The sequence below is a fragment of the Erpetoichthys calabaricus genome, chromosome 16, assembly GCF_900747795.2.
Source record: "Erpetoichthys calabaricus chromosome 16, fErpCal1.3, whole genome shotgun sequence".
Classification (NCBI taxonomy): Eukaryota; Metazoa; Chordata; class Cladistia; order Polypteriformes; family Polypteridae; genus Erpetoichthys; species Erpetoichthys calabaricus.
Genome location: NC_041409.2, coordinates 10,916,148 through 10,938,735, shown reverse-complemented (window position 1 = coordinate 10,938,735; position 22,588 = coordinate 10,916,148). Strand labels below are relative to the sequence as shown.

General features: G+C 39.9%; 1 protein-coding gene and 1 pseudogene across 3 annotated transcripts in view; one reads left to right on the top strand and one right to left on the bottom strand.

The window, feature by feature from the left end:
• Nucleotides 1–22,588, top strand: part of ston2 (stonin 2) — a 311,201-nt gene that overhangs the window by 80,149 nt on the left and 208,464 nt on the right. The gene's annotated exons all lie outside the window — the stretch shown is intronic.
• LOC114667193 (uncharacterized) lies at nucleotides 19,167–19,335 on the bottom strand (annotated as a pseudogene).

Here is a 22,588-nt window from a genome sequence, read left to right as displayed (position 1 = left end):
GCCCAGAGGCAAAAAACCCTTGAATTACAAAATGATTTAAGAAAATAGCATAAATAGCTTAAGGTTGCAATATATGTGCAAACTTAGACGAGGAAATATGTCAGTAGGTGACAATGTAACCTCCGAGACTCTGCATCTAATAACCACATCTGCATCTTAATGATGGATAAACAAAATGTCGATGATCGTAACATATACAAAATGGCGGCAGGAACTGCCTGAATAAAATTTACAAAACCCTAACTTTAGGCTATAGCAAATAATTAACTTAAAAAATGAATTCCTTGACTCAAAAAAAAAAAAAATAGAGTTTCGATTTATTCAAATACATGATAGGTAACAAGAGAAATAAAAAAGACGAAACAGCCCTTTCATAACACTTTTTTCCTTTTTAGTTTTGATTCTTGACCTGAGATTTCAACTGTGATTTTCTCCTGCTCTTTCAATTTTATTTCCTGGTACATTTTATTATAATACTCGCAGTTTCTGAGTTGTGATATTTCACAAATTACAACAGGTTCCTAATATAACGGTTCAGGTTGGTGTACTCCAGAAGATCATGTCAGCAATATTCTCTGATATTCTTGTAATGATTAGTACTGTAATGATTAGTAAAGTTTTTTTGTAAAAGTAAACACATTCAGAAATACAAATTGTAAATCTGTGTTTGTTAAGATGGCTGATATTTCACACAGTTTTCCTGGGTTTTGTAAATTTTTCTGTAATTTCTGACAATTTTTTGCCTTGCTTTTGGATTACAGAGAACTCAAATGTACTTTCGTTTTCTAATTACATTTTCATTTAAGACTTAAGCTGCCATTTTGCTATGGTGCAGTGACCCATTGCTGGGGAACGTGCTTCTGGAAGTTGTGCAATATGATATCTTTGCCGTTGTGTGTTAGTCAATGTCTAAGTGTGTGGATGTTCTCAAGAACCTTTTGACATCGTGCAGCTTAGATATTTGGATAATGAACTTCTGGCATAGAACGTTTAACTTTCATTTTTGCCTTTCACTTTAGAGCAAACTTTCGGTATTGACCCTTCGCTATGTTTTCTAGTTTACAATTTATTTCCTGGTCCATATATCCTGCTAGATCCCGGCTTATGGTAAAATAGTGTTATATATACTCACAGAGTGGGAGAATGATGAAGGTTTTACCCATATCTGCAAAAAGTCTTCTAGACAGACAGCCACTAGCAACTTAGATCCATTACTTTGGAACGCATATTGTATGTAACACTTGGATCACACAGTCTATGGCACATGCCAGTTTTAGATGAGTGCTATTGCCCCATAGTGGAAGTGGCCACCCACTCATTATGATGCCTCAACAGGAGAAACCAGTGGCAAAGAACCATAAGGATGGAGAACGAAAACATGCCCTGTCTCACTGAGGAGGCAGTGTACCATGAGGTGAGTTCAGAAACAGATGAGCAGTTGGGAACTGAAGAGTCGTGACCGACAAGTATAAAACACATTTTATTAAGTATATAGATAAATATATTAATTATAAAGAAAATTACATATATTAAGTCTGTGATCAAAAATGAGAAAAATGGTAGCGGCTCATAAGCATTAATGTTACTGTTTTGGTGTTTGTAGTCTGTTAAAGAAATCCCATGCATTAGTTTTTTTTTGGGAATTGTTTATAATCTCTCTCTCTCTGTCTGTCTGTCTGTCCATCTCGGCCCACGTAGTAGTGAAACATACTTTAAAAATCAATAAACAAACAGGTATCGCTAGCTAAGCAGAGGCAAGGTATTCTCCAAAATGCAGAGGTAATCGACTCCAACGGAGGCTGGCGCGTGAGTGAGGAGGGCCTTGTCGGCTCCCCACTCCTGATGTCACACTTCCCCCTCCCCTCAGCCTGCAGCCTCTGTCTCCGATTAGTGAGAATAAATCAATCCTGCAAGTGAACTATGATACTTAGTACAATGAGAGAATTCGCAAAATAAACCGGAATGTTCAAGCAAATTAAAGAAAAAAAACAATTTAAATCCATTAAGTAGTTCTCTGGTTCGCTAGCTAAGCTGAGTTAAGGTTACGCCCGGAGGCTGGTGTTTGAGGAAGGAGGGCCCTGCGTCTCTATCGGATTTGTGCAAATAAAAGGGTACCGCAAGCGAACTATGATACATAGCGAAATGAGAGAAGTTTCAAAATCAACTATAGAAAACTCAAGAAAATCAAGAAAATCAATTATAGAAAAAAACCCGATCTAAATCCATTAAGTAGTTCTATTGCTCACTAGCTAAGTGGAGGTAAGGTACGCCCCGAGGCTGGCATGTGAGTGACGAGAACCCTCCCCTCGGCCCACAGCCGCTCTCTCAGATTCGCACAAATAAATCAGTACTACAAGTGAACTATAATACATAGCATGACGAGAGAAGTCGCAAAATCAACCGTAATGTTCAAGCAAATTATAGAAAAAAACCTGATCAAAATCTGTTAAGTAGATCTGGTGGAACGCGGACAGACAGACAGACAGACAGAGGTTTGATTTTTAGGTATATATATATATATATATAGAGAGAGAGATGTGTACATATACAGCATGTACAGTATATATATATATATATATATATATATATATATATATATATATATATATATATATATATATATATATATATTGTTACAAATAGAGGCACTGTCGACCCCTTGAACCCTCAGACCAGACGTCAGACACCAGATAAAAGTCCAAATAATGGTTTATTATAATAATACAGTGCACAAAGCACCACTACTCCACACCACTCCAATAAATGATAATCACTACAATAATTAACAATCATCCACACTCCCAGACACTTAGCCACTCTACCACCTAGCTCAGCTCATCCGTCTGGGATTTCCCACAGTCCTTTATAGTCCTCGACCCGGAAGTGTTTCACCTTCTCGGTCCACGTGACATGGGACACTTCCGGGTCAGATAAAAATCCTTTTTCTTCACCCCGGAAGCACGTCATTCCTTGTGTTGCTGTGATTAAGACGCACTTACGGGTGCAAATAGCAATCCCTGGGCCTTCCTGCAGCAACTCCTGGCGGCCCCTGTGGTATCCAGCAGGGCTGTGCATTAAAAGTCCAGTGTCCATAATTCTCTGCTGGCATTCAGGGTACCTCCATGCTGCAAGGAGGGCTCCATCTGGCGGCCTGGGGGCATTGGCCGGGATAAATAGCCGGCCATATCTCACAATATATATATGTATATATATGGATATACAAATTAGAATGTTTGTCTGTATGTTCCCTATACATTCCTACACCCTGTGACTGATCTGCACCAAATTTTGCATTGTCATTGTCTAGGACCATATGGACAAGATAGACTTCTTTGGACCCCAAAATAATGACCCTGTGGGGTTTTGTTCTCCTGTATCCTACAGTTTGCGCACCAGTGTCACATACCAGCTCAGACCAAATGAAACAATTAAACAGCCTGAAGCCAGACTATCAGACAAAATGACCAGAGCTTAGCATTACTTTTTACATTACCCGGGCAACACCACGTGCTGTTTCTATCGGAGTATTGTGCACTTTGGCAGGGAGTGTTGGGCGAGGCTTCACTGAGAGTCGAAGTGCAGCTCAACACAAAGGAGAACCAAAGGATTGTTGGTTATCTCCTGCTCTGTTTGTTGGCTTTTCTTCATAATTTAAGCTCTACAAACTGTCTACTATAAACTAAGAGGATGAGTCAGACATGACAGCATTCATGGTTATAACCCAGCAAGGAGTGCAATTCTGGGGTCCAATCAAAAAGACCCAAATAATTAATTCTCGACTCACGAAAGCAGAGACATTGGTAGAGAGGCAGTGTGGATGATATATGAGACAGCTAGCAATAACAATCATTTAAAATACGAATAAACCTTTGCTTTCATTTCTTTTTCTTTTTTTTTTATTAGTTTTATTGATTTTATTGAAATCACACATCATTCCATACAAATAGATCAATTTTACAAGAATAGGATTGAAAACAAATCAACCCCAACCCTGAGAAAGAGAGCATGGGCAGCAGAATAAAGCTTAAAGCTAGTAAAAATAAGTAAATAGATGTATTAATAAATGAATAAAGATAAATGGAGAAAAAAAAGAAACGGGGAGAGAATCTGCTTCATCAGTGCTTTAAAAACTTATTCTAAAATGTTATTGATTAGATCCTGCCAGGTTTTGAAAAATTTCTGCACAGATCCTCTAAGTGAGAATTTGATTTTTTCCAATTTCAAATAATATATAACATCAGTTACCCACTGACTTAAAAGAGGTGAGTTAGGATTCTTCCAGTTTAGCAAGATAAGTGTACGTGCCAATAGTGTAGTAAAGGCGATCACAGTTTGTTTGTCCTTCTCCTCTTTAAGCCCCTCCAGGAGCCCACCAAACACAGCTGTTATTGGATTAGGAGGGATTGGGACACCAAGGCTGTCTGATAGGCATTTAAAGATTTTGGTCCAGAATGATGTTAATTTGGTGCAGGACCCAAAACATGTGACCCAGTGAGGCCAGAACTTGATTGCAGCTCTTGCAGGTTGGATCTTGCCCTGGAAACATTTTGGACAGTTTAAAATGAGACAGTTGTGCTCGATATATAACATTTTAGTTGAATAATTGTATGCTTTGTGCATATGGAGCTCGAGTGAATTCTCTGCATTGCTACCTTCCATTCCTTTTCTGAGATGTTGAGTGAGAGATCCTTTCCTCACTGTCCTCTTGGATCTTTGAAAGGGAGGGACTGTAAAATAGTCTTATATATTGCAGAAATGCTGTCTAAGTCCTTGAAACTGAGCAATATTTTTTCCAGCATAGAGGGAGATGGGAGGTGAGGAAAATTTGGCAGGTTCTGTTTGACAAAGTTTCTAATTTGAAGGTAGTGAAAGAAATGTGTTGCTGGAAAGTTAAATTTAGAATGTAATTGTTTGTAGGATGCAAAGACATTGTCTATATAAAGATCTCTTAAGTGATTTAATCCCAGATGTTTTCCAGACATTAAAAACTGCATATGTTTGCGAGGGTTGATAAAGGTGGTTCTCATGCAGAGGTACCACCGATAAAAGATTCTCTATCTTAAAATGCTTCCTACATTGGTTCCATATTCTGCGTGAGTGAAGCAGAATTGGGGTGTTAGTATATTGGCAATAACTTGCATTTATTGGGGCACAAAGCAAGGAATATAAATAAGTACTGCAGGATTTTATTTCTATTGCAGATCAATCCTGTGTATGTTCATCGATTTGTGTCCATGTCCAGGTTTTTATAGTTTGTATGTTTGCTGCCCAGTAATAAAATTGAAAGTTAGGTAGAGCCATGCCACCTTATGCCTTTGACCTTTGTAGGGTCACTCTTTGGATACGTGGGTGTTTTGAATTCCAAATAAATGTGGTTATGGTTGAATCTAATTTATTAAAAAATTATTTATTGATGTATATTGGAATGTTTTGAAATAAAAAGAGAAGCTTAGGGAGGATATTCATCTTAATAATGTTAATTCTTCCAGCTAAAGTGAGATGAAGGGTTGACCATCTATGCAAGTCTTGCTTAATTTTTTCCATGCAGACAGCAAAGTTTTCTTGATAAAGAACTTTATGTTTACTTGTGATGTTTACCCCTAGATACTTAAACTGATCTGTGATGATGAAAGGGAAGGTGTCCAATCTAATATTGTGTGCTTGAGAATTCACTGGAAAGAGCACACTTTTAGTCACATTAATTCTGAGACCAGAAATCTTTTGAAATTCTGTTAGCGCTGTTAGGACTGCAGGCACAGTATTTTGTGGGTCTGATATATGCAGTACCATATCATCTGCATATAGAGAAATTTTCTGTTCAGGTCCTTCTCTGATAATCCCCTTTATCTCATAAGCATTTCGACAGTAAACTGCCAGTGGCTCAATGGCGATTGCAAAAAGTAGTGGTGACAAGGGACATCCTCGTCTGGTACCACATTCTAGTTTAAAGTAGTCTGAATTAATGCTGTTAATACAAACTGAGGCTTCTGGATTGGTATATAGTAGTTTGAGCCATGCACAAATGTTCAGGCCAAACCCAAATTTCTCCAGTGTAGTGAAATGGTAGTTCCATTCAATCATATCAAATGCCTTTTCTGCATCCAAGGATACTAAAATCTCTGGGATGTTTGACTTTGAATATATTACATTAAGCAGGCGTCGAAGATTGGACGCTAAATGTCAGCCTTTAATAAATCCAGTTTGATCTTGTGATATTACTGAAGGCAGTGCTTTCTCCATCCTTCTAGCTAGGACTTTGGAGAGTATCTTAATAACATTATTCAGAAGTGAAATTGGTCTGTATGATGCACATTATAATACGTCCTTATTTTGTTTAGGAAAGACAGTGATTAATGCTTGGCAAAAAGTTTGAGGTAAATTTTTATTGTCTCTAGCTTCTATGAATGTTGCTAATAGGAGGGGAGCTAGCTGAGTGGAGAACTTCTTATAAAATTAAGCAGGGAAGCCATCGGGGCCTGCTGTTTTCCCACTCTGAAGTGACTTTATAGCATCTAATAATTCTGTTAGCGCCAAAGGTTTATCCAATTCCTCTGCACTAAGATGATCTATTTGTGGTATCTCTAATGCATCCAGAAAAAGCATTAGATTGTGCCTTGTCTTCTTTAAACTCAGTAGAATATAAGGATTTATAGTAGTCTCTAAATGTGTGCATTATTTTTTTATGGTCAATGATTTTGTCTCCGTTTGTGTTGGTGAATGCTGGGATTGCATTGCGAACTTCTTGCTTGTGGATTTGTTGAGCTAAAAGCTCATTAACTTTCTCTCCATGTTCATAGTAATGATGTCTTGATTTATAAATTAGTTGTTCAGTTTCTTTAGTTGTCAAGAGGATGAGTTCTGAATGCAGAGCCTGTCTTTTCCTATGAAGAGCCTCACTTGGATACCTGGCATGTTCTTGATCTGTTCTTGTAATTTCGCTGGTTAGCTTTGATACCTGCTTGGTTTCCAATTTATTTCTGTGGGAAAGATATGAGATAATCTGTCCTCTTAAGAAGGCCTTCAGGGTTTCCCAGAGTATTCCTGCAGAGACCTCTGAGGATGTATTTGTCTCTAGAAAAAAACTGATTTGATTTGATATAAATTCTGTAAAGTTCTCGTCTGCTAATAAATGTGGGTTAAGACGCCATCTGCGAGATGAGTATGTGGGGCATAATGATTTTAGCTCCAAGATCAGAGGGGCATGGTCGGAAATAACAATAGCGTCGTACTTGCAAGATTTAATCATAGGCAAGAAATGGTTATTTACAAAGAGATAATCAATTCTTGAGTAACAATGATGCACTGGTGAATAGAAGGAATATGCTCTTGAGTTTGGGTTTAGAAATCTCCAGGGGTCTGATAAGTTGTGGTCAGTTAGAAACTGTGTAATTGTCTTTGCAGTGTAGATGTCATCACCCCTGTGACAGGAGACCTATCTAAGTCTGGATTTAAAACACAATTAAAGTCCCCAGCCATTATAATTTTATGAGTGTTCACATTGGGAATGGATACAAATACATTTTGGATGAAGTCCTTATCATCTACATTGGGTGCATAAACATTTATCAAAATCACTTTATAGTTAAATAAATTACCCATGACAATCATGTATCTCCCTTCAGGATCAGATACAACAAGTGGCGCAGTGGTAGTGCTGCTGCTTTGTAGTAAGGAGACTGTGGAAGATTGTGGGTTCGCTTCCTGGTTCCTCCCTGTGTGGATAGCGCTTTGAGTACTGACAAAAGCGCTATATAAATGTAATGAATTATTATTATTATTACTACAAATGAGACTGTTCTATGGATAAGAATTCCCACAAGTTTAGTTTTTTTTTGTAAAGCTGGAATGGAACATTTGGCCAGTCCAGTCTTTTTGCAGCCAGAACTGATCCTTGCTTAATAAGTGGGTCTCCTGTAAAAATACTATTTTAGCATTTAGACCTGTTAAGTGAGAGAATACTTTCTTTCTTTTTAATTCATGATTCAGGCCTTTAACATTCCAGCTCACAAAGTTAACTGTCCCATCTTGGAGACATTGATTCTTAATTTTTGATGTCATTTTGTAGTCTTAACCGAAAGTGAGACAGCTTTGACATTAATTTCCAATTTCCCAAGGAGTTATTGCCATGCAGTCTATTGTTACATTAGTAATTATAATTATAAGGATTAAAAGGGTAGATTAGAGACAGCCTGCTCTCTTTTTCTCCCCCCCTAGTCCCCCCACCCCCCGTTTTTCCTCCCCACATGAGGCTGTACCCCACTTGACAAAGTCCCAGTCCTCTGACATACCTAGAGACAAAGCACATCCAAAACAAAACAAGCCCCCCAGCAGCGGCGTATGAGGAATAAAATTGAGATATCTATTGCCGATAAAGTCTAACCTTTAAATCTAAATCTTCAACAGTCTTGAAATGTTAAGATAGTAAACTCAGGGAATGGTGTTAAAAAGTGGCTCTGGATGCGCATAGTAAACCCTAATACAATAATAACAACAACAATAAACCAAGGGTATGATGTTTAACAGTCTCCTTTAGAATAGTAAACAGAGATAAAAAAAGTTACTAATTTAATTTCTTCCACACATACATACATAAATGTGTATATTAGTAATTAAAATCTAAACAGATAGTGACCGAGAATTACGGTACCAGTGTCATTGCAAGTGGATCAGACAGCTGGTGATATCTTCTTTACGATGCCATGACAGGGTGCGACACATGATCGTATTTCAGGAAAGTGTCGGGATCAGCTTTGTTAACTCTTTATCTGCTTCCTCCATAGTGGCAAAGATAGATAGATAGATAGATAGATAGATAGATAGATAGATAGATAGATAGATAGATAGATAGATAGATAGATAGATAGATAGATAGATAGATAGATAGATAGATAGATAGATAGATAGATAGATAGATAGATAGATACTTTATTAATCCCAAGGGGAAATTCACATAAGATACAAAGATGTAATGTTTGCCTTGAATATCCACTTTCAGTTTGGCAGGATACAAAAGGCTGTATCTGATATTGGCTTTCCGTAAGCGCTGTTTAATAATATAAAAAGAGGCACGTTTAGCAGCTGTTGAGGATGAGAAATCAGGGAAAATACGAATGCGGTTATTTTCAAATATAATCTCTTGTTTCTGTCTGAGAAGTGACATTACATTTAATTTAGATTGTAACTTCTCGAAGTGCACAACAAAAGTCCCAGTTTTAGAGGTGTTCGATCCCCGTATGCGGTAAGCTGCTGCTATCTCAGTGTCTGATCTAAAGTCCTCTCTAATTATTTTGGAGAATAGTTCAGCTTCGAATTTCGCTGGGTTTGAACTTTCACGATTCTTAGGTAGACCTTCGATTCTAATATTATTCCTTCTGCATCCATCTTCTAGAGCAGCAAGTCTGTCTTTGAGTTTTTTGCATTCAGAATTCACAGCTGTTGCTTTTCCGTCAATGGTGGATGCTAAATGTTCGGCTGTTTCAATTCGAGTCGTGAATGTCTGCTTAATGTCTTCTAGCTGATTGGCAAGTGCTCTCAGTTTAGATACATTTTCCTGAATGTGCTCCTCAATTTTTTTCAGCATAGCTTTAAAGGCCATGTCCAAGCGATTATATATGCGTTTCTCCGAGTCTTTATTATCCTGCTGCAGCTCCCGCCGCAGCTTCTCATTTGCCTTCTCGCTTGTCTTGAGCATACCATTTATTTCTTTCTTAATATCTTTCTTTATCTCTCGCTTGAGCTCAGCGATCATTACCTTCAGTTCGCACAGATAATTTCTGCTTTCGTGCACTGTAGGTGAAGCGGTGAGCTCTATTACGGCCGATGTTCCCGGCTCGCTTGCTTTCATTTCTTAACCCATTTTATACATAAACCTGGGGAATGCTGGGTATTTTGGCTAGCTATGAATATATTATACTGTCATGTTTATTATGTTCTTACATCCCCATTTTGTTTTATGTTTTTAATTGTTGTTGCTGCCATTTTCTGTATATCTATATGGCTTTGGGCATATTGTTTATCGTCACTATGCTGGTTGCAGGTCACGTTACTCAAAGGGTCTCATGACTACCAGCCTATAAAAGATGGTGGTTCACCTTCTACAATATGAGTAAGATTCACATTACTGGCAGCAGTTAATTCTAAGTCTTCACAGTGATCAGGAATTCTTACATTTTTTTAACTCATTTTCATTTTTTGTATGCACTTTTTGATTTTGACCTCTTTATCCTGGGTGTGATTTATGAGTTGTTCTCTCCTCATCTCCTCGTCCATCACTCTATTTAGTCTAGTAGCTTTCCATCCTAAAGTGATAAAGGAACAAGGAGGAAAAAAATTGCTAGACATAAAGGGGTCAAAAACCATAAACAAGCAACAAGGTATCTAAAAACATGAGGAAGAAATTAGAAGAGGCTCTAGCTCAAAATAGAAGAAAACAGCGGAGAGTGGAGCTCCTGGAATCCAACCTTTGACAAAGGCACTGAAGCAGAATGTCAGAGCTGAGGTTCTAGCTGTGCTTCTCCTTTTTCTTCCCTTGCCTTCTCCTCACAGTGTATTTAAGGTGGCTTTGTAAGAGACAGGGATGGGCAGTGAAGTCTCAACTACATAAGAAGAGGGGCTGTGGGAAGCCCAAGCCCTCTGCTGATACCCCAATTATAAGGTGCGAGCACTCTAATCTCTTTACATGCATCACACCCCTTGTGGTTAAACGGTTAAATGGGAGTCAAGAATATCCACTAAAACGGTGTCGCATTTCATTCTCTTTATTAGTAAGTTAGAGCTAAATGTGTGGTTATGGAGGTAAAGCGTGTATTAAAAATGGGGTTCTGGTAGCTTACATTTCTGTCTTTTGATGTTTGGATCGTGCCCAACCATTAAGTTATTAGCTTATTTTTTTCATGTGGTATTTTCATAAACTATACAATACAATTTATAGCCCAAAATCACACAGGACGTGCTGCAATGGGCTTTAACAGACCCTGCCTCTTGACAGCCCCCCAGCCTTGACTCTCTAAGAAGACAAGGAAAAACTCCCCAAAAAAAACCTTGTAGGGATAAAATGGAAGAAACCTCAGGAAAGGCAGTTCAAAGAGAGACCCCTTTCCAGGTAGGTTTGGTGTGCAGTGGGTGTCAAAAGAATGGGGTCAATACAATACTATACAATACAATACAAAGAACAGAACAAATCCACAATACAGTATAAAAATAAAAATTTTAGAACTATGGAGCAAAATTTAACAGTAGATGATATCACATAATAAGATTTGGATATATTTAGAGTCCTGGAGACCTCATCCATCAAGCTGCCTCCACCATTTGGCCATTCCACGGCTGGGCCAGCCAATCCGATGAAAGGACCCTCACTTTCCCACGATTCCTGTGATCCTCCATCAGGGATGACTTTACCTTAGGCAGGCAAAACAACTTGGCAGGTGGGCCGTGGTATAGTCTTATAATAGTCTTAAACTAGTCTTATAATATGTTTTTCTCCTTTTAAGCAGCTGTTCCTCCTTATTCTTAATCTACTTAAATAGAGTTGCAGCTCATCCAGACTGTGTCAGGTGCAAAATAGGAACCAACCATGATTGCAAGGCCACTTTGAACTTACCAAATAACTGAATCTACAAGTCTGTGGAATGGCTGAGGTTCTGGGTTCAAATTGTGACCTGTGGAGTTTACAGCTTCTGTCCGTGTCCACGGGGCATTATGTGCGATGTTCATGATTGGTGACTCTAAAGTGATCATGCGTGAGTGTGTGTGACTGTGAAGGAACAAAGAGGCGTCCACAGTTGATTTCCTGCCTTTTCGGATCCTCGCTAATCTGAACTCGATTAAGGATGTTCAGGAAATGGACGGATAGGGAGAATTTTTACTTTCAGTCAGATGCTTATTATATGTACTCCGTTATTTTATTAACATCTTTCAGCCCCGTGCCCCCTTTTTTTCTTCTTTTAAATCAATTTCGTGAATTCTGTTTCTGTAAATGGAACCCATCTTAAATGTAATGTGCAAATGAAATTATTCAAAGCAGGGGCTTTTAACTGGCAAAGTGGAAAAGCTCATTATAGACCTATTTTGATATTCATTGTGTAACTGCTCTTTTGCCGTATAATTTAAGAAAACTATGCTATCTTTGCATAATCACCTCCTTAGTTTCAGTATCTCTTCACACTCTCCGGTTTTACATCATTATTATTTTGACATCATTTCAAAAATTAAAATAGATAATGTATTCTGCTGCACGTTTTTATAGATATGTAGTATTACGAGTGTCACTGTAATGAAATTCAACAGTTTTTTTTTTTTTTTGTGTTACTGCAAAAGTGAGAAATGGAATATATTGATTAAAGGCTGTTGCTTCAACATGTCATCTGTTTTATGCCATGTAGCAGATGATTCAATTTGAAGCTGCAAATAAATGCAATGCATGTTTTATGTCCCATAAGCCATCATTTCATTACATGGATTAGTCAGGTTCTTGTCTTATCCAGTGATTTAAATCTTTCCTTTCAGTGCATTTGAATTGTGGATGAAGACTTACAATTTTGTTTAAATAAAGATCAGGTCGGTCTACACCGAGGCTCTTCAGGTCAGTCCAGTGGGGTTATGGTACGTTGCCAGTTTTCAGTAAAACCAATATCTCAACGTACATCCAGTATGTGATTTTTGATTCAAAACAAGCCGTTAAGCCGTATTTTCACCCTCAGCGTCGGTCCTGGGGACCTCCTGTCACTGTTTTTTTTTTTTTTGTTCCAACCAGCTTCTGTTTTTAATTTTTAACTCCTGGGCTAATTAAGTGAATTGATATTTCCCAAGTTCTGTGTTTAGGAAACAATATATTAATTAGAAAACTAAAAAAAAAAAAATATTAAAATGTACCAAGCAGTTATATAGAAATAATGTATTTTTTTTCTTTTTAACAGTATTTTCATCTTGATTTTCATTCTACTTTTCAAGGTATTCTAATTGTTTAATTAATCCATTATTTACTAATTAGTGGGTCTGACGCTAAAGTAGTTGCAGCCTTTGATTATTCCGTGTTGTTTGCCTGGGTGTCTGCTCTGCTCGTTTTAAGTTGTCATTATTATGATACAACGAAGGGGGAAAAACTGCACAGAGAAAGGGCAAAGTATAATGAAATCAACAAAAGAAAGTTAAGCATTTAAATCTCTAGCAAAAGCAGAAATTTTATAAATGTAAAAATCATGCTGCTATGCTTTTCTGAATGTCGAATAAAAGAAGAAAAAAAAACCCAGCTAATTAAATGAGCTCAGTGCTATCAGGTGTTGTCACTGATTAGGAATCCGGTTGGAACAAAAACCTGCAGCCACAGGGGGTCCCCAGGACCGAGTTTGAGAAACACTGCTACTCCCAAGCAGGGACATTTAGTAAACAAGGGTTCTGGGCAGAACTTAAGTTCATGGCCTTACATTTGCCGTCTACAGTAGGACGTGCATGTGTGGGGCAGTCTGTCTGCTGCCTAAAATGTGCCCAATTCCATAAAGCCACCTCTGGATACTGAGATCAAGTGTTGTGAAGGTGCGTATTGCGTTTTTTTGTAAAGCCCATTTACTAAAATGTCAAAAACCAAAATAGTATCAGTATTATTTTTCATCTAATCATTTGATATATTGCACCTTGTAAGCTGAGCATGCTTTAGTTGACTGAGGAAAAACAAAAGGAGGGCACATCCTCCAATTAAGTAAGGAGTTTCCTTAGAATCAGATTTATTTTGTTTTTAATAAGGATTTGGATATAATTATATCCTGTAGCCCCTGTGAACATGCCATAGTGAGACCAAGCCCCCTGATCAGTGTGATATGTTCTTCTCTGCGTGGTTAAGGATTCTGCATGTGTTCATTGATGAGACTAAAGGTCATGTCTTTATTAACAGAGGGCAGCTACTGGTAAAAAAAAGATGAAGTATAGAAATCACAAACTGGCAGGGCTTCCATCGATGGGGCAGAACCAGCACTTTAAATCAAATGGAAGGTGCAGGTGGACACCTGAAATCATTATTTCTTTAACTGATCCTTGGGAACTGTTTTTGAAACTGATCTATTCATTAACTTTTTTTTAAAGTTCAAATGGAAAATGTCCACAGCCCCTCACTCATAAATTACTGACTGCGGTCAATAAAGATTGAGGGTGTTGATGGAGAAGTATAGAGAAGGCCAGAAGGAGTTGCATTGTGTCTTTGTGGACCTGGAGAAAGCATATGACAGGGTGAGGAGAGAGGAGTTGTGGTATTGTATGAGGAAGTCGGGAGTAGCAGAGAAGTACGTAAGAGTTGTACAGGATATGTACGAGGGAAGTGTGACCGTGGTGAGGTCTGCAGTAGGAGTGACAGGAGGTGGGATTACATCAGGGATCGGTTCTGAGCCCTTTTTAATTTGCAATGATGATGGACAGGTTGACAGACGAGATTAGACAGAAGTCCTCGTGGACTGTGATGTTTGCTGATGACATTGTGATCTGTAGCGATAGTAGGGAGCAGGTTGAGGAGACCCTGGAGAGGTGGAGATATGCTCTAGAGAAGAGAGGAATGAAGGTCAGTAGGAACAAGACAGAATACATGTGTGTGAATGAGATGGAGGTCAGTGGAATGGTGAGGATGCAGGGAGTAGAGCTGGCGAAGGTGCATGAGTTTAAATACTTGGGATCAACAGTACGGAGTAACAGGGATTGTGGAAGAGTGGTGAAAAAGAGAGTGCAGGCAGGGTGAAGTGGGTGGAGAAGAGTGTCAGGAGTGATTTGTGACAGACGGGTATCAGCAAGAGTGAAAGGGAAGGTCTACAGGATGGTAGTGAGACCAGCTGTGTTACATGGGTTGGAGACGATGGCACTGACCAGAAAGCAGGAGACAGAGCTGGAGGTAGCAGAATTAAAGATGCTAAGATTTGCATTGGGTGTGACGAGGATGGACAAGACTAGAAATGAGGACATTAGAGGGTCAGCTCAAGTTGGACGGTTGGGAGACAAAGTCAGAGAGGCGAGATTGCGTTGGTTTGGACATGTGCAGAGGAGAGATGCTGGGTATATTGGGAGAAGGATGCTAAGGATAGAGCTGCTGGGGAAGAGAATAAGAGGAAGACCTAAGAGGAGGTTTATGGATGTGGTGAGAGAGGACATGCAGGTGATGGGTGTAACAGAACAAGATGACGAGGACAGAAAGATATGGAAGAAGATGATCCGCTGTGGTGACCCTTAATGGGAGCAGCCAAAAGAAGAAGAAGAAGAAGTCAATAAAGATTGTCATATGCTGTGCAGCAATGGCATAACAGTAAAGCATTTTTTGGACACAAACGTGTTGCTCAGAGGGATTACATTGCTGAGGATGGGATGGAACATCATTTAAAACAAGCAAAAGTTCATTTGAATAGATCAAAACAGAAAAAAAATCCAAACATGCTAAAGTGGTCTCAGCCATTTATAGATCCTGACACACAGCCCTTGAGCTTTAATCAGAGAATAATCATCTGCATTGTAGATTTACATCCATTTTCAAGCCCACCTAATCCATTCCTTAGCCCCATAAAGACCAGGTCTCTGTTCCTCCAGCATCGGGCACAGGCCTTCTGTCCATCACAAGGCACACCCGCATGCATATGGGACCAATTTAAAGTCACCACACACGTCTTTGGCGTATGGAAGTCAAATTGGAGTGCATGTTATAAAAGTAATATGCATGCTCAGTTTATTTTTAAGAAAGGCAGCACACATATTTGAAGTTATTTTTAAAGGAGACTGGGTGGGGGTACAGTTGATTGGCAAGTAGCAGAAAGAGCCTCGTGAGAACCAGAAGAGCTGGAGGCTGCAAATGAAAAAGAGAAAGGAAATGGCTTTATTGTGTAGGATTGGTGTCATAAATATTCCTCCTCATAATCTACTCGCAAGAGATTGTGGTCATAATCATAATATTCATGAGATTTTTGTGCAAAAGAAGATTCAGACTGGTAAAAGCACGCAGGCTTGTAGCTATGACAACAAATTGCATTCAGGACGTTTAGGTGCCACTGTTAAAATTCTGCTGTTGACTCCTTTTTTTGGGACTAATCATTTCCCCTCAACGCTGAAAGTGAAATGAGTTTTAGGTGCAGTGACATAAGGCTCAAGTGCAGGTTTGGAAGTGGATGACCGTGGGAGGTTTGGAGATGGCAATTACAGCTTCAGTGGATGATCTTTGGTGTAAGGTTAAGGGGAGTGAGGGCTCTTGAGTTGCCCCTGTGCCCAGAATCAATGCCAAGGAGGCCAAACTTAAAAGGGCATTTTATTAGAAATTAGCACAACATTGAGAAATAACACTCAGAGTAACAAATCCAAACAAATGAACAGAACCAAATAAATACTAAAGCCTCTCATGACCTTCTTTTAATCCAGGCAAATCCCCCTGGCTTTATAGCAGGGTGACTGGTCCACTTTGCCACTAAAATGCCACTAAAGATAACTACTTTCTGTACCTTTTCTAATAAACCTTTGCCATTTGTTCCCCTTGCTAGTGAAGACCTTGTCTAGGTCACCTCCTGAATTCAGCACCATTGGACCACTGACCAGAATATGCTGTAATGTCTTAAGCTGATATCACGCTCCGTGGCTTTTTGTCATGGGGTATGTCAGATTTGCCAATCCTAGCTACTGATCTTATTGCTGCTCCATCTCACATTACACAACTGAATATCACAGCTGATGCCTCATTTACCGACTGAGCGTTGGTCTTCCCGCACTTGTGTTTGCCCGTTTTTCTGTCAACCAATAAAGTGCTACCTGACAGCGCCAGTACTGTACAAAGGATTAATAGCTGTGGTGCATTCAGCTGTCTTTTCTTTTTTCCATTCTGTTTAAGTACAGGGTGAGACAAAATTTTGTTAACATTTGAATGGCAGAAACAATTTATTCACAAAACATACTTCATATGTGCAAGATGATTTACAGGAATTGTCTCAGCCTGCTTGCAGTCATGTTCAACACATACAGTGCATCCAGAAAGTATTCCCAGCGCATCACTTTTTCCACATTTTGTTATGTTACAGCCTTATTCCAAAATGGAGTAAATTAATTTTTTTCCTCAGAATTCTACACACAACACCCCATAATGACAACGTGAAAAAAGTTTACTTGAGATTTTTGCAAATTTATTAAAAATAAAAAAATTGAGAAAGCACATGTACATAAGTATTCACAGCCTTTGCCGTGAAGCTCGAAATTGAGCTCAGGTGCATCCTGTTTCCCTTGATCATCCTTGAGATGTTTCTGCAGCTTCATTGGAGGCCACCTGTGGTAAATTCAGTTGACTGGACATGATTTGGAAAGGCACACACCTGTCTATATAAGGTCCCACAGTTGACAGTTCATGTCAGAGCACAAACCAAGCATGAAGTCTAAGGAATTGTCTGTAGACCTCCGAGACAGGATTGACTCGAGGCACAAATCTGGGGAAGGTTACAGAAAAATTTCTGCTGCTTTTGAAGGTCCCAATGAGCACAGTGGCCTCCATCATCCTTAAGCGGAAGAAGTTCGAAACCACCAGGACTCTTCCTAGAGCTGGCCAGCCATCTAAACTGAGCGATCAGGGGAGAAGGGCCTTAGTCAGGGAGGTGACCAAGAACCCGATGGTCACTGTCAGAGCTCCAGAGGTTCTCTGTGGAGAGAGGAGAACCTTCCAGAAGGACAACCATCTCTGCAGCAATCCACCAATCAGGCCTGTATGGTAGAGTGGCCAGACGGAAGCCACTCCTTAGTAAAAGGCACATGGCAGCCCGCCTGGAGTTTGCCAAAAGGCACCTGAAGGACTCTCAGACCATGAGAAAGAAAATTCTGTGGTCTGATGAGACAAAGATTGAACTCTTTGGTGTGAATGCCAGGCGTCACGTTTGGAGGAAACCTGGCACAGCTCATCACCAGGCCAATACCAACCCTACAGTGAAGCATGGTGGTGGCAGCATCATGCTGTGGGGATGTTTTTCAGTGGCAGGGACTGGGAGACTAGTCAGGATAAAGGGAAAGATGACTGCAGCAATGTACAGAGACATCCTGGATGAAAACCTGCTCCAGAGCGCTCTTGACCTCAGACTGGGGCGACGGTTCATCTTTCAGCAGGACAACGACCCTAAGCACACAGCCAAGATATCAAAGGAGTGGCTTCAGGACAACTCTGTGAATGTCCTTGAGTGGCCCAGCCAGAGCCCAGACTTGAATCCGATTGAACATCTCTGGAGAGATCTTAAAATGGCTGTGCACCGACGCTTCCCATCCAACCTGATGGAGCTTGAGAGGTGCTGCAAAGAGGAATGGGCGAAACTGGCCAAGGATAGGTGTGCCAAGCTTGTGGCATCATATTCAACAAGACTTGAGGCTGTAATTGCTGTCAAAGGTGCAGCGACAAAGTATTGAGCAAAGGCTGTGAATACTTATGGACATGGGATTTCTCAGTTTGTTTATTTTTAATAAATTTGCAAAAATCTCAAGTAAACTTTTTTCACGTTGTCATTATGGGGTGTTGTGTGTAGAATTCTGAGGAAAAAAATGAATTTAATCCATTTTGGAATAAGGCTGTAACATAACAAAATGTGGAAAAAGTGATGCGCTGTGAATACTTTCCGGATGTACTTGATGCCATATGCGGCACATAAATTGTCCACAAAAATTGTATATAAGTATATACATAGCAGTACCATTAGTGTTAACATCATTTTGACTCACCCTGTACATAAAACACGAGACAGACAAGCTTGTCTTCTCTTTGTGAGGTTTAAAACATGTGTGTGTTCGTTATCCCTCATTGCTACATTTTATGCATTGCATTTCTGACTGACTGCTCATTGGTTCTTAGCTCTCTCACTCAAGTGCCCACCTCTCCTACCAAGGAGAAACGCAGCCAGTTGCAGACTAGTTGGTCTCAGTCATTGGGTATGTCACATTAGACAATTAGTTTCACTGCAGCTGCCAGCTTCCTCTGTCTGATTAGTTGTCGTATTTGGTACCCTGTATTAATTCTGATCAGAAATTGTCTTCTCGCATGACCTTTGCAGGTCAGAGCACAGGGTCAGCCATTGTACAGCACCCTGGAGCAGTTTTCAGGTTAAGGGCCTTCCTCAAGGGCCCAAAGGAGTAGAATCCTTTCTGGGAATAATGGGATTTGAACCTTTCAGATACCAGTGCAGATCCTTGGCCTCAGAGCCACCACTCTGCCTTTAGTGAAGGTCAATGCATGGACTGGACGGAGCATGCCCTTATTTCATCTCCATGTTCCAAAAATCAGTTTAATATACATCCAGATAGGGGATGTATCAGATATGAAATTGATAAGAATACTTGATCTTTGCCAAAAGGCAGGGAAGCGATATAAATGAAGGTTATGACTGAAAATCACTGTAAAAATCGGACGGACAATGTATAGGGACGGACCGGAAATTAAACGGTGGAATGCTGGGAAAATCGTGTTCCTGGATGGATGGGTGATGTCATCATAGAGGGACCAGAGGGATGAAAGATGAAAGGCAGTATTACGGCGGTGGAGCCTCGTTCTTTCTGAAGGAATAGAGTGAGAGAGGTTAGTATGCTGCCGTTCTCCCCTGGCACGATTTGTTGCGGTGCGTGTCGGGTCCTTAAACTGCTCCCCATGCGCACGTGCGTGACAGTGTGAGTATGTGTGTAACCTGTGATGGATTGGCACTCCACCCAAGGCTGATTTCTGCTTTATGTCCAGTGCTGCCAGGATTGGCTCTGCCTCCCTGCCACCCAGTCAAAGCAAGCTTAGAAAATGAATGAATGGATGGCTGGGTGATTACAGCAACAACTCAAAAGCAAAAAAATAAACTCCGACATCCTTATGTGAGAGGCAACTTCACATTTCAGTTACGGTTAAAATGTTTTCCATTGTCTGAAGTAGCAGGCCTATGCTAGAGAGAGAACAACACACCATTTTATTAACTAAATTGCTATTGCTGTCTTCATTTTCTTTTAATTTGATGACGTGCAATAAGATTTAAAGTTGAAACCAGGAATCAGTGATTTTTAAATATATTTTTACCCAGAAAAGCTATACACACTGCAAGTAGAATTTACTGATGAGGAGCTTGTCGAGTGGATGCAGATAAGTGCAGTGACGACGTCTGCGTTGTGTCCATACATACTCGCCCTGCAGCCTCAATAAACAGCCAAGAAATGTCTTTAGAATGGCCTGTGGTTGTGATTCAGTTTTCTAAGAAAGGGAAAAGAAGACCCCCAATCTGAAAATCCAAGTTGATGAGTTAGCACAAGTGGCTGGAGGAACTGCATTTTATTTGGCCCAGTTGGCAACCATCTTATGTGGTACAATTTAAATAGTAAGTGTGCCAACAAGTACTGCTGCTGTTTCCATGTGCTTGTTAAAACGTTCCCTAAGTAAAGACTTTAGCTGGAACTATTTGTGTAGGCAGATGTCGGGGTGTGATTTTCCATTTACATAAGCAATAAACGTGAAAGCATGATGCTGATATTTAGCGTTTTATACTGCTGCAATGTTTTATTCATTGCTCTAAGTTACACACAGCAGGCCTTTTTGTATTTTGAGCTGATAGCCCAACGATTTTTCAACACAATGCTGGTCACATTTCCCTGTGTAAAAAATGACTTGTAAGAATTCACTGTTCAGAGTTAAAGCACTACAGTTTTGTAACAGGGTTATTCACAGCTGGTTCAAACTCTTTTTGGTGGTCAATTTTTAATTAAAGATACCTGAGTAGTGGATTTAACAATAGATTAATTAAATAAATATAAAAAGAAACACAAAAGGGGAAATGCTGTGATTTGAAAAATCAGTAAACCTCACGTTAAGCCAACCCAATTCAGAGTAGCCATTATAATACTTTAATCTAATGAAGTATGTAAGTATTGTTTTTTTAGCCTATTCTGAAAATACTGTACATTGTAATGTAAAAATACGTTTTACACTGGCATGTAGTTTGCTCTGCGGATGTTGATGGGGAAGTTTAGAGAAGGCCAGAAGGAGTTGCATTGCGTCTTTGTGGACCTGGAGAAAGCATATGACAGGGTGACTGAGAGGAGCTGTGGTATTGTATGAGGAAGTCAGGCGTGGCAGAGAAGTACGTAAGAGTTGTACAGGATATGTATGAGGGAAGTGTGACAGTGGTGAGGTCTGCGGTAGGAGTGACGGATGCATTCAAGGTGGAGGTGGGATTACATCAGGGATCTGCTCTGAGCCCTTTCTTATTTGCAATGGTGATGGACAGGTTGACAGACGAGATTAGACAGGAGTCCCCGTGGACTGTGATGTTTGCTGATGATATTGTGATCTGTAGCAAGAGTAGGGAGCAGGTTGAGGAGACCCTGGAGAAGTGGAGATATGCTCTAGAGAGGAGAGGAATGAAGGTCAGTAGGAACAAGACCGAATACATGTGTGTGAATGAGAGGGAGGTCAGTGGAATGGTGAGGATGCAGGGAGTAGAGTTGGCGAAGGTGCATGAGTTTAAATACTTGGGATTAACAGTACAGAGTAACAGGGATTGTGGAAGAGAGGTGAAAAAGAGAGTGCAGGCAGGGTGGAATGGGTGGAGAAGAGTGTCAGGAGTGATTTCTGACAGACGGGTATCAGCAAGAGTGAAAGGGAAGGTCTACAGGATGGTAGTGAGACCAGCTGTGTTATATGGGTTTGAGACGGTGGCACTGACCAGAAAACAGGAGACAGAGCTGGAGGTGGCAGAGGTAAAGATGCTAAGATTTGCATTGGGTGTGACGAGGATGGACAGGATGAGAAATGAGGACATGAGAGGGTCCGCTCAAGTTGGACGGTTGGGAGACAAAGTCAGAGAGGCGAGATTTCGTTGGTTAGGACATGTACAGAGGAGAGATGCTGGGTATATATTATGAGAAGGATGCTAAGGATAGAGCTGTCAGGGAAAAGGAAAAGAGGAAGGCCTAAGAGAAGGTTTATGGATGTGGTGAGAGAAGACATGCAGGTGATGAGTGTGACAGAACAAGATGCAGAGGACAGAAAGATATGAAAGAAGATGATCCGCTGTGGCAACCCCAAACGGGAGCAGCCGAAAGAAGAAGATGCAGTAAAACATATGGACACTCAAATACTATAAAATATGTTAAAGACACACTTTTCTCAGTTGAGCAGATCATAAAACAGCCAAACAAACTTTTTTTGAATCCATCCATCCATCCATCCATTTTAATACCTTATTTTTAGATTTTAATATCTTATTTTTTAGATTTTTTTTAGACCTGGTTAGATTTTCAAGGTAAATTTATCCTTTGGGCAAGCGGGTTCATCCATTAAATTGGACATCTTTGCATGTGTTCTGTTGATGATCGATCTGGCCATGAAGGTGCGGTGTGAAGATTTTCTCATTCTGTTCAGAGCATCATATTGGCTTTCTACTGAGTGTTACATCAACATTAGCTAACCTGAATGAGAAGCATTTTCTTTCTCTTAACTGCTGGCCCTTCCCAAATTAAGAAGATAATTATAACGTTTTAAGTTCTGTGTCTGACTTTATTTCTATAACCAAAGAAGGTTATAACTGAAGATTCTTAATTAAATATCTTCTTATATAATACCCTACCGTGGCTGTCCATTTGTCTGTCC